This window comes from Arachis ipaensis, chromosome B5, assembly GCF_059453495.1.
Source record: "Arachis ipaensis isolate K30076 ecotype BB chromosome B5, ASM5945349v1, whole genome shotgun sequence".
Classification (NCBI taxonomy): Eukaryota; Viridiplantae; Streptophyta; class Magnoliopsida; order Fabales; family Fabaceae; genus Arachis; species Arachis ipaensis.
The window spans coordinates 147,618,296-147,631,834 of NC_142440.1; the positions used below are offsets into that span (position 1 = coordinate 147,618,296).

Consider the following 13,539-nt stretch of genomic DNA (forward strand, 5'->3'; position numbering starts at 1 on the left):
CATAATTTATTGCCTGATTATGATGAGATTGATTTTTGCTTAAATTAAAATGTTGGGTAGGTTGTTAGAGAGTAATAAAGTTCATCTTGGAGAAAAGTGTAAAGGCAATGCGGCAAATTAATTTCAAAACTTTAAATATTTTTTTTTTTTTTTTTTTTTGCTGCTTTGTGTGAATAAGGAGCCATCAACATTCAGTTTGAGATAGTCTTCAGGAGGGGGAGGTCCATTTGATAAGTGTGTCAACAGCAGCAGCCTTCCATCTCCTAGGGTAAGGTCTCTTCTCATGATGGCATGGAGAATTTCATCAGCTCTGGCTTTAATGGATAAGGCCACAGCAGTTGGGATTGTAACTATAAAGAGGATATAGCCACCCCAAATATGTACGCCCAATCATGTGATATGCCAATTGAACTGAGACTCCAACCACTAATACCATTTAGGTATTTTTTTTGTCAGGACGATTTTGGTTTTTTTATTTTTTTGGTCATAGGCCCATTTCGTTTTATGACATGCTGGCTTTTGGGATTTTTTGGGCTTGGCTTTTGGGATTTGAATACTGATTTGCATGTTGGGCTTTCAGGATTGCTAGGCCCAAACTTGATCCAGTAGGTTCAACCCAAGAAATTAACAAATATGGCGCAATAGGTCAACTGAATAAACAGATTTATCAGCATTTGACACCGCTACTTTATACAAGCTCCCAAAGATTTAAAAGTTCTCTGATCTGATTAGATATTTCAATTATCCTATAATAGTATAATAATATATAATTTAAGTATAATGATATATAGTATTTTTTTTCACTAGTTCTTTAAGAAGTTTAATCTAATATAAAAAGTTTCAATGCACCCATAATACATTTACACAATTTTGTTTTTGTTTTTGTTTTTTTTTTAATTTACAATAAAAAGTTAAAAACAACCTTAATAAAAATGCCCCAATGTCACTTGTTAATTAGTCTTTTGACCTATCTGAGTTGAAAAATATTATAGGAATGAAAAAAAAAAAAAAACTTTGTAAAACATCACCTTATTAAAACATAACCAGAATGGAGGATGAATTGGTTCCGTCGAAGCTAGCACACTTAATTTGAATAGATTAAAATAAGAATTAAACTCAAATGAACTATTTTATTCTTTTGCATTAAAAAAAGAAAAGAAAGGATAAATGATAAAAAAGGAAGAGTAGCCACTTGGGCAAATAGCATACTTAAAGTGTGGCTGCTAAGAAATGCACCTAACCCAAACAATGACGTATGCAATCTAAATAAAAAACATAACATTAACATAAAATTGTGAATCAAATTCGTTAGACTTGACCAGCTTGTGTCCATGTATGTATATATGTGAATGTCATAGCCTCCACAAAAATAAGAATTTTATAGAATCTGAGAGAGAAAAGCCAAAATAAACCGCGTCTACTTTAGAATTGAATATATAGAAGAAAGAAGAATGTGTCACATAATTAAATCATATCATATTATATATTACTAAATTTCGTCAATAATATAATTACAGTACATTAACTCTGGAATTTCCTCACCCTAATATTAAGAGAGAAAAAGTAAATGAAAGAATATGGCTAATCTATTACTAGTATCTATTAATTAATTAAAGAAAATTAATGGATCATGTATGTGATTGCCAGAGCCACCACCATAAGAAGGTAAGCAATTCCTTGATCAACAGCAGTGCCTGCATTCAGCAAAAACAAATTTAAATATTAATTAAATTGCAAAACTCGACTGAATTTTCATTGCTTCAAATATTAACAACATAGAGACTCCAGTGCTTTTATTAAAATTTAGTTAGTATTTAATTATAAAGAAACGTATAATTTTATATCATTAAAAGTATTAATTATGATTAATTAATAACTATAAATTATAAAATATGTTAGCTCTCTAACACTACTAAACAACATATCAAAAACAAAAAAAAATGGAAGCAAGAAATTGAACTCACCATCACTAGTGGGAGGAGGTGAAGGAGAGAGAGCCAAGTCTTGAGCATGGGCCATGTGAGAAATTGCAATGATCAACAAACTCAGAAATGGGAGAGCCAAAATCTTCACTGAATTCATTTCCACACAAAATAATTAATTTTTTTCCCGGAAAATGGTGGAGGAACAATAAAAGAATGAAGAAAACAAAGGGAAGTGAGAAAGAAAATTGATGGTGTGTGTTTGGAGTGAGGAAAAAAATTAGGGTTGGTTGGGTTTTATAGTGTTATTAGGGAATCAAAGAAATGATGAGGAAGGTGGTGGCGTCAATTAGAAAGGCGCGTCAGCTGAGTCGACTCGGTTGGCGAACTCGTTGACTCAGATAAAGACACGCAACGTTAAAGCAAAATGAACATGTCTGCGTTTTTACAAGTTTGTAAACTCACAAGAAAACAAGCATAGAAAATTAGAAGGAGATTGAATATTCAACAACGCCAACAGGGTTCTCTAGAAATCTATTGACAGGTCAAAATTGTATTTCTTCTTTATTATTATTATTATTATTTGATTTATGGTGATGTATGTCCATCACGTTGAAAGAATGTTATTAAGTACGCATCGTGTGCTTTTTATTGTTTAATAATTATAATGATTGAACTCTTAAGAGATATTTTAAATTCTTTAATTTTAGGACTATCATTAGAGAAACGAAAGGGATGATGTTAATGAAGGATTATTACAACATGCTTATAATACATAGCGAAAATATATAATAAAATAACTTATAATAATGTATGTAGTATCTAATAAGATTATATCTAAATAATATAAATTAGATAAGGAAATTGAAAAGCGTTATTTATATCTACAATTCTACATCAACATTGTTAACTCTTTAACTAATAAGATTCTTATTTGAGAAAGCCCCTTGCAATTTTTTATACTCAATTTTTTTTCCTAAGAATTAGACTTATATTTATGTATAGGGATAAGATCTTATATAATTTTTTTATATTTTAAACTAAAAAGTATTTATATTTTTTTTACTATGGTCTATATATATATATATATATAATTTATTTATATTTATATTTATATTTTATATTTTAATATATATTTTATATTAATAATTAATTTTACCAACGCAACAGCACAGCTTTCATGCATTTCCTCTCTGGCTTCTCTCTGGCAACAGAATATATCATTGTTGGCAATTAACTAACTAACTGTGTCTGCTAATGCAAGTTAACTTTATTCCAATCTTTTAATATTCCTCAGCTAAACTTAATTACTTTAGTTTCATCATTAGCAAATTCTAGCATTGCAAGCTAATAATTTGAAGTAGTGTACAAAATTGATGAAGGTCAAGGGTATCTTTTGGTATAACTTCTTCCATGTTAAATTATTAATCCAAAGCACAATAAGAAACTCATCAATTAATGGGGGAAAGGTATGTATGTAATGTAGGATATAGATAGAAGGGAAATTATAATGGAATAATTAATGGGATCTATCTATTTGTTTTTGTACGAGAAACTATGGGTAGTTGACTAGTTGTGCAATGTGAAAATGAAAATTTTTAGAAGAAACAGAATTATTGAATAATCAAGGAGAACATTATAGATAATTTCAGAGAAGACAGACTTCAAAATTCATTTAACATATTGAACCTTACTATGACTTACAATTTTAACCCTTTTTTTTTACTTTTTAAAAATTCGAGTATTATCTATTATCTCATACTTAATTAAACCCACTTCTATCGATTGATTATTATTAGTTCATTATACAAGTTACAGGATAATTGGAATAGACCTTCACCTTTAAAAAGAAAAATTCTATTGTATTATTATCTACAAAATATAAATACTGACATAGACACAAAACATAATACAATACGAGACATATAGACACGTAAATTTTATATTTTATAAGATATAGGGATACGGTATAGATATTAAATATAAATTATTTTTTAATATAATATTTTAATATTTTATTCATAATAAAATATATTGTATATTTTATCTATTTTTAATGTTCTTTTTAATTATATAAAATATTTAAAATAATTTTTTACATTAATAAATGATAATATATATTATTTTTAAATTTATTTTAAGAATATAAATCAATAATAAGGTTGGATATGATTGACGCTTGATGAGTTGATAGTATTTAGGTGTGTCTAAGTATGTTTAAAGAAGTATTTTGTATTTTCTATTAAGACATGATTGAATACGAAAGATACATATGTAAGACGAGTATTGAATGAGTGTTATATTCAAAATGCATACGACACGTAACACGACAACTCAAGAAAGTGTCCGTACTTTGTAAATGATTATTCTAAAGATGAACATTGCAGAAGTAATTTGCATATAATTAGAGTAAATATCATTTCCGATCCTTAACCATTTGCCCGATGGACTTTGCGCCCCTTACAATTATAAAAACCCAAATCAATTTCTATCTACCTTTATATTTGTTCAATTCAGTCCCTGCAACTAGTTGACAGCAGGTCACTTGCTGATGTATCAATAACGTGTCCACGTGGGTTTGTCTCCTTCCTAATAGGGACAAATCGCCCCTGAACCTTTGACAAAACACTGTCGATCCATAAATAGGCTTATTCCAAACACTTTCCTCTCCCTCGTCATTTACGTTTGGCCCTAATTTTAAAAACCTTTCTCCTTTCCTTCAAAATAGCGTTACATTGAGGACGTGCAAATGTGTTGCATCACTGCGTGAGAAAACATTGACTGCATTTTGTAGGTTTTTCTGAAACAGTAAGAAATACTTTATACTCTTCTACTTATTTTATCTGTTACTGCAGTTTAGTTGAATAGTATGTGAGATAGTGATCACAAAATTAGTTTTTATGTCTTTATGAATGTTATGTATGGTGATTATGAATGAAGTAGTGAAGTGTGGTTTGTTAGTAATTTAAGAACTATCTTTGTTTGATGAGTTAGGATTTTTGCAAAGCTAAAGTGGTTCTAACTTTGAAAGTTTCTATCTTTGTCGTTACTGATGAGTTAAATTAAAAATTCTTAACTGATACAGATGTAGTTTTCACGTTAATAATTATATGTGGCATTATAGTTATTTGCTTTTGAATGGGTTTGAATTTTAGTTTAGTTATTGAATTGTGGTTAAAATTTTTACAGATGTCTGTATTTGTTGTCCTTGTTTTTTTATCATGGTGGGAGACTCAAGAAAGATTTAAATGGAGTGTTACAGTACGTAAATAGAAAGATTGAAAAATTTTCACCCATGAATGTTCATTTTGTCAACAAAAGGACTTGGAAGAACTCTTTAGGAGATTAGGATATCCATAATACAAGAAAATTTATTGGCTTGATCCAGAAGCAAGAAAATGGAGTTTGGGCTTCATATTCTTAAGGATGACCATGAGATTAATGACATGTGTGAAGCCACTCTGAGTTATCCAGACAAAAATGAATTTTATGTCTACTTTGAGCATCTTGTAAGTTGACTGATAGAAGTTGAACCAAAGCTACAAGCAGAGCCAAAGCCAGAGGAAGAGCCTTTGGTGGTAACTAACAGATGATTTTTCTTCTGATGATAGATATGAGAGTGTCGATGATGAGATCTACAAGCCTCCTCCTTCCGATTATGAGTACTTTTGTTTAGCTATATAGATACATGCTGCTAAAGGATGTAGTATTTTTGTTTAGTTAGAGACTATATCTATTATTTTAGTTAATATTATGATTAGGTTCTATTTTAAAGTCTACAAAATAATCATGGTTTATTTAGAGATATTGTTGATTTTTTTTTTTTGTATTTGTTTTAGTTTGAAATCGCAAAAACACTCATGGTCTGGATTGTGAAGCGTTGGATCTGTTTATATTTTGGATTCAACTTTTATAAAATACTTATGGTTTGGAGTGTAATTCCAAATGTGTCACAAATATGAGTATTTAGATTGTTAACTTCATATTCAGTGTTTGACAATTACATAATACAATATGATAATATTTCAATCTACTATTCCAAATTCTAATAACATTATAGGAAATAAATTAAGTACTATAACACCCTTTCTATCAAAATGTCACGCTTTCAGGTGCGCTACTCTGATAGCAGGAGTATTACGACAACTCTCATATATTTAATAATAAGGTATAAGCTTCTATGCGTAAATCTATCGATGGTTTCACTAAAAAGTTAAAACTTTTTCAACAAGAACAAATAACACATTTTCACATACTTAATGTTAATAATACTTTATAGTAACACATTCAAAACTAATTACAAAACCTACCCCTCTGAATTAAACTTTAACTAACAAGGCGAGAGAAAAATAAATTCTAACAACTCCACTCGTAAACATATTTTCTATGCTCCTGTAGTTCCATACTAAACCTTCGCACCTGTAGCTAAAAGGGGTGGAAATAGGGGGTAAGAACTGGGGAGTTCTTAGTAGGATCGGGATATATAGTTATGTTCATTTATTACCATAGCCAACAGCAACGAGCAATGGAATACATTTAGACTTAACAAAGAAAGAACACGGAAATCAACAATCATATAGCACACCTACAATCACAGAAAACAGACTCAAACATATATGCGCAAACAGGTATGATGCATGTCTGTCCAATGACCAATGAGCTCATCTGTTGGTTGTACGGCCAACCCGACACACCCGATAGCTAATCCGGATATCGTCTCTGACATACCTCCACATTCTTAGGATATAGTGTTCGTCACACTCTTGGGATATAGTGCCCGCCACACTCATGGGATATAGTGTCCGTCGCATTTTTCGGGATAAAGTGCTCCCACACTCTTAGGATATAGTGCCTGGCACACTCATGGATATAGTGTGCGACACAGTCTCCAGGGTAAAGTGCTCCCACACTCTTGGAATATAGTGTCTGACACACTCATGGGATAAAGTGCCCGACACACTTTACAACAGAGAGAAAATGATGCAACAAAAACAAAACAGATTATACACAACCAATCTCACAAGTAGAATCACAACTTAACATAATCATTCCTCAATCCACCTCATCATATTCAGAGTCACTATCTATCAGGGATATAGTACCCATCACACTCTCAGGATATAGTGCCCATCACACTGTTCAATCATAATCATTATCCTCGTAATTACTTTCAATCATTCTCATCATTCTCCTTCCTCATCGCTTACTCGTAGCAAGTGGACAATACTACTGCCTCTTACCCGGTCACAATATTTCATACAATCACGATTCATCAATATCATTATCATCACCACTTCTCATTCTGTTCATCAATAATTCAAACTCAAAACATAACTGATTCTTTTCTAAATAAATCAATTCAAAACGTAATCATTTTCTTAATAACTCAAAATCAAATCATATAATCCTTAAATCCAAATCTTTCTTAAATAACTTCAAACGAAGCCTCCAAATTTTATAAAAATTTTGGTAGCATCCCTTCTAAAACTCGGGTTCTGCCACTCTTCTCGAATTCTATTCAAACTATATCTCAAAATCTTTTCAAATCATTTCCAAAATCAGATCAATTCCAATATCTCAAACCATTTTCAATTCTCAAAAATCACTTCCGATAAATCAACAAACCAAATCCAATATCTGGAACCATTTTCAATATAAATTCATTTTTTCAAAATCAATTCAACTCTAAAACCAAGAAAATCACTTTTCTTAATACTCAATTGAACTAAATTTTCAAATTCATTTTGACCCCTAAACTCTTTTAAAAATTACACTTTAATCACTAAATATCGAAAAATTATGTTTTAACTCACAAACTTTCTTTTATTTAACTTTCAGCTCCAAGACTCTTAATTATATTTTGACCACAAAATAATCAAAACATGAGGATTTTGTATTTTTTAAAGAACCAAATCAAACTCATCAAAAGTTTATCAAAATTACTTGATTTTTAACTAGTTTTTCAATAGTTTCGCTAATTGATTTTTCACAACTTTCAATTTAATCTCGCGGCCATCAAACCTTATCAAATTTATCTCAAAATACCACATCACAACAGCCCTAAAATCATCAAAACACCCCAGCTGGCTGTTCATACATAGCCGAACCAAAATCTCAAGCAAATAACAATAATTCAACAAAAATTTAACATAAGTTTAATCAAACTCAAACAATAATCAATAAAACTAACATTCACTTATTAAATTCACATTTAATTATTATAAAATTACAAAAATCCTACCTCCGTACAGAAGTCACAACAACTAAAGCTTCAGGGAAGGTTTCCGAACAAGAAATCAAAAAAAAAAATGTCAAAATCGGCTACTCCACCTCCGGGGGCTCCCACGGCCAAATTTTGCATGGATGGACAACAACTCCATTATCGATTTCTCCCGAACAAAAGTGACATTAATGTGAAGAGGAGGGAGATATAAACACTTTAATCGGATTAAATTTTTTATTGGAGTTACGGATCTCAAGAAATCGAAGCCGGAAGTTCGGAGGTTCCATGAAAATCTCCCTCTCACCCACGGTCCTTTTCTCTTTCTTTTCTCCAAAATGAACGCTGATGATGATGATGATGATTAATGAGATATAATATTGCTTAAATGCTTAGATGACACATGGGGTGTGGGTGTCACGTTATGGAGGTGCTGAGTCAGCGGTTTAAGTCATAAATATCTTAAACGGATAATTATGAAAACTGGATGTATTAAAATACAAGTAATAATATATATGTGAGTTACTAATATAAATGACATTAGTAACATAATGATAAAAGATATACAATAAAGTATTAGCAAAGCTAATTTCACCGAAGAGTACCAATATTTACTCATATCGGCAGATATCTAACTCAATAATAATATTATTAACTAAACTCTATTTTTAAATTAATAATATCAATTAATCAAATATATATATATATATATATATATATATATATATATCATTACTTATAAATTATTACAATTATAGTTTTAATTATGTAAAATATTTCATCATAACAAAAATATATATAAGAATATGAATTTAATTGAATTCAAATAGTTATAAAATTAATTTAATTACTTTAATAAAATAATTTCTAAAAATAAGGAACTCCAATTAATAAAATAAATTATAACTTATTTAATTTTTAGATTTTTTTAAAAATACATATAGTTACAAGTATCACTAAATTTTGCACTATAACATAAATTGTTGTCTTCATATAAGTCAGAAATTTCAAACATAATATATTAAGCAATTGTCTTTTATTTACATAACTTTACACCCTAAACCAAATTCACATTTTTTCCAATTTAATTCACCGAAAATTGTTGAAATTAGAATTATAAGTGCAATTCCAAGCTAAGTAAGAATGTGGTCGGAGTTCTGCATTTAGTTTGTCTCCAAATATTTTTTCAATTCTCGGTTTGACTATCATCGCTTTCAGTGGCTCCAATCTTTCCTCCATCTTCTTCAAAGGATCAACCACTCCATTTTTATTGACATCAACTTTATGTGTATATAAACCAACATATTCATCAGGTCAAGCAAAATATTTGCAACGTCGAGTTGTAGTCTACAACAAATAACACTTTATGGTAAGGACAACGAATTTTGAAAAATAACAAAAATAAAAAAGGTTTACCTTAAAATGAGAGCAACAAAAAAAAGTCTATTTGAATTTTCTAGTTATATTATTCAAACAATATTTCATATGTGCCACAATGACAAGTGGGTGCTACGAATCTTTTCTTGCCATGGTTTGTTCTTTTTTCTATACTTCCAGTAGAACTCGGTGTCGGACTCCAGTACAAATTGTTCTCAGATCCACTGCTTTTTTCTAGGGTTCATGAAGAAGAAACTCTGTCTTTTGTAGTCATAGCCTTTTTTTAGAAGAAAATCGAATTTTCACTCTACACACAATGAAGGTAATGAAAAATAAAGAAAAATCCTAAAAAACTTTAAACTACCAAACAATAAGCCTATTTATAAAATGATAATATTTTATCAAAAATTCAGAGAGTAATTTATCTCTATTAAAAAGGAGACAAATTTACGTATATACGTCACTGACTGATGTCAACCGATTACAGAAATTAGATTAAATAAATATAAAGATAAATGGGGATTAATTTGAATTTTTACAATTATTAAGAGGCACAAAGTCTATTAAACAAATAATTAGAGAGCGAAAAAAACATTTACTCTTCTATAGTATATATATATATATATATATATATATATATATATATATATTGTTTTCCTTCTCTCCCATACAATAGATCATGCGTGTGATTTTGGGACAGATGTTATTAACTTGATTTTATACGGAGTTCAATTAGGGAATTAATGATTTTTTTAATATTATTTTTTTATTTTAAACATGTAATAGCATGTAAAAATATAATTTCTCCTATATATATTGGTAAATAAACCATTTATTTTTTAAAAAAAATCCAGAATCCATTAGATTATTCGTAAAAAAAAAAAAAGTCAGAACAACGGGGTCCTTGTTTTTTAGCGTTAGGAAATGGGAATCTCGATCTTGATGGCGATTCCATAGTCAAAGGAGATGAGCAATTGAGTATAGAAATGTCAAACTAAAACTTCTTAAACTAACTCAAAGGAACGCTGAACTTTGACTATGATACTGGGAGCTTTATGATGAAAATATATTTGGGTACTTAAAAAGGATTAAGATAGGTGATGAAATTGGGATTCTCTTGTAAATATGGCTTTTTAACATTTTTAACAAATGAACCCAGTTTTTATCCTAAGAATCCAACGTTTGGTGATATGGACAACAATATTACAGCTTTACACAAGTTGTATGTACTCAAAGCGTTGATGATTTTTACTTGTATGGACTATGAATCGTTGAATCTGAGCAATTTTTATCTTTTTTATAAAAAAAAAGTCTTATTATGATCTAATATTTTTTAATAATTAAATAAAAAAATATGAATCTACAATTTAATTATAGAGGTCTTTTAGTCCTTTTAAAACATAAAATTTATAAATTTTAATATAATAAATAACTTTACTATAAAAAAGTATTTTAGTTTCTTAAGATTAATTCTAAAAAATTATTTTAATATTTTAAAGATTAAGTTTAAGAATATTTTAGTCTTTTTAATATTAAATTAAATATTTTAATTTCATAAATAATAAAAAAAATTAATTAATCCTATAAAAATAATTTAGTCTTTTTCATACTAATGATTAAAAAGTATTTTAGTATTCTAAATATGAATTACAAGAGTATATTTGTTTTTTAAAATCACATTCAAATTTTCAATTTTTAATACAATCAAATAATATGAATTAGTGTATGATGGTATTTTAGTTTTTTTTTTTCTTTAAATTAATCTTTAAAGGTTGTTTTGTTCTTTCGAACATCAATTATAGAGGTATTTTAGTCTATTAAAAAGTTGAGATTTACAATTTCTAATGTGATTAAACAAGCTTTATTATAAAAGGATATTTAGTCATTTAAAATTAATCTTAAAAAGTTGTTTTAATTTTTTGAAAATCAAGTATAAGGATATTTTAGTCTTTTTTATATATAAAATTTCTAATCTAATACAATGATACAATCTTAATTAATTCTATAAGAATAATTTAGTCTTTTTAAAATTATTTGTCAATGGATATGTTAGTAATTTAACCATAATTTTTAATGGTATTTTAATCTTTTCAAAATTAACCTTAAAATGTTGTTATATTATTTAAAAGTTAATCATAAGGATATTTTAGTTGTTTCAAAAGTTTAAATTTAGAATTTTTAATACAATTAACTAACCTTTATTTAAAAAGGATATTTTTTTGTTGAAATTAATGTTAAAAAGTTGTTTTGTTATTTTAAAAATTAACTATAAAATGTTTTAATCTTGTTAATATTGAATTAAAATTCACATTGCTAATAAATCGAATAATATTAATTATTTCTATATATAAAAATATTCCAGTAATTTTAAAATTTACATAAAGAATATTTTAGTATTTTTAAATTTAACGTTAAAAATATTTTAATTTTTTAAAATGAACTTTGTGGCTGGAGTTTTAATATTTTATAAGAAAAATTTTAATTTTAATTATAATTATAATACAATTAAACAACTTAAAGATAAAAGGATATTTTTGTCTTTTAATACTAATGCTAAATACTTTTTTTTATAATAAAAAAAAGACAAATAGGTTCCTAACCTTTTAAGTTTTTGACAAATACATCTCTGACGAAATTTAAATACAAAAAGATCTCCGACTTTAACAAATGAAGGACAATTTAATTCTTTCGTCCATTTGTCTCTCATACACCAAACGGAAATAGCTGACGTAGTTAAAACAATGTCCAGGTATCCAGGTGTCCGTTACGGTGCCATGCTGAAAGGAGGATAAAATTTGAAGAACGAAAAAGTCCCTACTGATGAAAACGACATCGTTTTCAATGTTAGCCCTAATGAGATTTAAATTGGGTAGAGAAATAGCGTATGCAATAGCTGATCATAGTTGTTCATGGTGGTGTTAATTAGATTGATGGCCAGTGATGGATGCTCCTCAAGCACGAGACGAAGCAGAGGTGGAGATGGCGAACGACACAAATGCACAGTTGGAAATGCGACTCCATGTTCGGTGCAAGCTGGGATGAGAAAGATGGTGTTGTCCCAAAATGCTTCTGCGAGGTGTATGACATATTTTACATGTCGAAAACAAACACCAACGCGAATAGGTTATTTTTTGGATGCCCATTCTTCAAGGTAAGCTCGCAATTTTTTATGTATGTGGATGAAGTTGAGTATTTGTTACCAACACATTTTCATTGTATTCGAATCGATTTAGGTGAAACAACCACATTATAAATTCTTTGTGTGGGTTGATAACCACATTGGAAGAATTGGATGCATGGAGCAATAAGGGCATTGGGTGGCAATTAGAGCTGTGATGTTGAAGAACATTTCAAAAAAAAAAAAAAAAAAGAATTGGAAAACATGGTTGCTGATCTAGAACAAAGAATAGTTTACCTAGAGAACAAAAAAATCAATAACTTTTGTGTCATAGTTATAGCCTTAATTGTTGTAGTTGCTTGTGTTTGTTTATTTAGGGTATGAAAAATGTGAGAGAAAAAATGTAGATTTTAGTGAACTATATCTATTGAATATTTTGGTTAATATGAATGAAAGAATGAAGGTTTGAATTATCTATCTAAATTATGTTGCATACAATATTTGTAAATTAATATATTTATTTTTATTCAATCAACCTAAGACAAAAAGAAGTCATAACATATTCCAGGGCTATAACATTAAACAAGCATAATCCATTCAATCAACCTAAACCATAACATAGTCAAGGGCTATAACATTAAACAACCATACCATAACAAAATCAAGTATGGCAAAAAGAAAATGTAACAGATGTATCAAATAGTTTTTCAAAGCACTAACTCCAAAAGTAATTAAATTGGCTAAAAGGAAGTTTTTCAATATTATTACAACCAAATAGGTCATCAAAAAATTAATATTTGTTTCCAAAATAAGTTAGGAACAACTATGTCACTTTCTTTGATTTTTGAAGCCTGAATTTGGTACAAACTTGAACAATCTTATTGTGGGACTACTTGCTGCTA

At 28.7% G+C, this 13,539-nt stretch overlaps 1 long non-coding RNA gene and 1 pseudogene across 1 annotated transcript; one reads left to right on the plus strand and one right to left on the minus strand.

Moving 5' to 3' along the window:
* Positions 1-1,458: 1,458 nt before the first annotated feature.
* LOC107642122 (uncharacterized) lies at positions 1,459-2,191 on the minus strand. Its single transcript, XR_001620618.3, has 2 exons — positions 1,965-2,191; positions 1,459-1,694 (listed from the first exon to the last, which is right to left on the minus strand). It is a non-coding gene; the product is annotated as an uncharacterized LOC107642122 (long non-coding RNA).
* On the plus strand, positions 1,624-2,076 carry LOC107642121 (uncharacterized; annotated as a pseudogene).
* Positions 2,192-13,539: the final 11,348 nt, after the last annotated feature.